Genomic DNA, 2,694 nt, shown 5'->3' with positions numbered 1-2,694 from the left:
GTTGGTGGTTAATATTCTGTTGGTGGTTTATATTCTGTGGGTGGTTTATATTCTGTTGGTGGTTTATATTCTGTTGTTGGTTTATATTCTGTTGGTGGTTTATATTCTGTTGTTGGTTTATATTCTGTTGTTGGTTTATATTCTGTGGGTGGTTTATATTCTGTTGGTTTATATTCTGTTGGTTTATATTCTGTTGGTTTATATTCTGTTGGTTTATATTCTGTTGGTGGTTTATATTCTGTTGTTGGTTTATACGTATTCTGTTGGTTTATATTCTGTTGGTGGTTTATATTCTGTTGTTGGTTTATACGTATTCTGTTGGTTTATATTCTGTTGGTTTATATTCTGTTGGTTTATATTCTGTTGATTTATATTTTGTTGGTTTATATTCTGTTGGTGGTTTATATTCTGTTGGTTTATATTCTGTTGGTTTATATTCTGTTGGTTTATATTCTGTTGGTTTATATTCTGTTGATTTATATTCTGTTGGTTTATAATCTGTTGGTGGTTTATATTCTGTTGTTGGTTTATATTCTGTTGGTGGTTTATATTCTGTTTATTTATATTCTGTTGGTTTATATTCTGTTGGTTTATATTCTGTTGGTGGTTTATATTCTGTTGGTTTATATTCTGTTGGTTTATTTTCTGGTGGTTTATATTCTGTTGGTGGTTTATATTCTGTTGGTTTATATTCTGTTGGTGGTTTATATTCTGTTGGTGGTTTATATTCTGTTGGTTTATATTCTGTTGGTTTATATTCTGTTGGTTTATATTCTGTTGGTGGTTTATATTCTGTTGGTTTATATTCTGTTGGTTTATTTTCTGGTGGTTTATATTCTGTTGGTGGTTTATATTCTGTTGGTTTATATTCTGTTGGTTTATTTTCTGGTGGTTTATATTCTGTTGGTGGTTTATATTCTGTTGGTGGTTTATATTCTGTTGGTTTATATTCTGTTGGTTTATTTTCTGTTGGTTTATATTCTGTTGTTGGTTTATATTCTGTTGGTGGTTTATATTCTGTTTATTTATATTCTGTTGGTTTATATTCTGTTGGTTTATATTCTGTTGGTTTATATTCAGTTGTTGGTTTATATTCTGTTGGTGGTTTATATTCTGTTGGTGGTTTATATTCTGTTGGTTTATATTCTGTTGGTGGTTTATATTCTGTTGGTTTATATTCTGTTGGTGGTTTATATTCTGTTGGTTTATATTCTGTTGGTTTATATTCTGTTGGTGGTTTATATTCTGTTGGTTTATATTCTGTTGGTGGTTTATATTCTGTTGGTTTATATTCTGTTGGTTTATATTCTGTTGGTGGTTTATATTCTGTTGGTTTATATTCTGTTGGTTTATATTCTGTTGGTTTATTTTCTGTTGGTGGTTTATATTCTACTACTCTAACCCCCTCTATCCTCCATGTCTCTCTCTCTACCCTCCATGTCTCTCTCTCTCTACCCTCCATCTACCCCCCCTCTCTACCCTCCATGTCTCTCTCTCTACCCTCCATCTAACCCCCTCTATCCTCCATGTCTCTCTCTCTACCCTCCATGTCTCTCTCTCTCTACCCTCCATCTACCCCCCCTCTCTACCCTCCATGTCTCTCTCTCTCTAGCCTCCATCTATCCCCCTCTCTACCCTCCATGTCTCTCTCTCTACCCTCTACCCTCCGTTGTGACCACTTACTCATTATGATCTAAAACTGATCCTAGTTCAGCACTGCTACTCACTTAGGCTATTTTTGAAAATGGGTAGGTAGTGGTTCTGGTAGTGAATGAGAGAAACCTCAGGTGATTGGCTTACTCTATAGTGGTGGCATGCAGGACCCAGGAGAGCTGATGGCCGGTCGATACAGACTGACTGACTGGTCGCAGGTCTGAAGGACTTCTGCAGCATGTCTGCTCCTCTGTTCCTGCTCTTCTCCTCCTCTCCTCCTCCTTTCCTCCTCCTCTCCTCCTCTCCTCAGCAGCTGCAGTCTCTGCTGCTGTCTCCAGCTGTCCCTGACGAATCACCTGCTCTTGTCCAAACAAAGCCACCGTATCCCTCCACCATCCGTCCTCTCCGTCCCTCCCTCCTCCCCGTCCCTCCATCTTCCCTCTCCTTCCCTCCATCCCCAGCCCTCCCTCCTCTCCGCCCCTCCATCCCCAGCCCTCCCTCCTCTCCACCCCTCCATCCCCAGCCCTCCCTCCTCTCTGCCCCTCCATCCCCAGCCGTCCCACCTCCCTGTCCCTCCATCCCCAGCCCTCCCTCCTCTCCGCCCCTCCATCCCCAGCCGTCCCTCCTCCCTGTCCCTCCAGCCCTCCCTCCTCTCCGCCCCTCCATCCCCAGCCGTCCCTCCTCCCTGTCCCTCCAGCCCTCCCTCCGCTCCATCTCTCCATTTCCAGCCCTCCCTCCTCTCCACCCCTCCATCCCCAGCCCTCCCTCATCTCTGCCCCTCCATCCCCAGCCGTCCCACCTCCCTGTCCCTCCATCCCCAGCCCTCCCTCCTCTCCGCCCCTCCATCCCCAGCCGTCCCTCCTCCCTGTCCCTCCAGCCCTCCCTCCTCTCCGCCCCTCCATCCCCAGCCGTCCCTCCTCCCTGTCCCTCCAGCCCTCCCTCCGCTCCATCTCTCCATTTCCAGCCCTCCCTCCTCTCCATCCCTCCATCCCTCCATCTCCAGCCCTCCCTCCTCTCCATCCTTCCATTTCCAGCCCTCCC

Source organism: Oncorhynchus clarkii, unplaced genomic scaffold, assembly GCF_045791955.1.
Source record: "Oncorhynchus clarkii lewisi isolate Uvic-CL-2024 unplaced genomic scaffold, UVic_Ocla_1.0 unplaced_contig_13988_pilon_pilon, whole genome shotgun sequence".
NCBI classification, from domain to species: Eukaryota; Metazoa; Chordata; class Actinopteri; order Salmoniformes; family Salmonidae; genus Oncorhynchus; species Oncorhynchus clarkii.
This window is presented reverse-complemented; position numbering follows the sequence as displayed.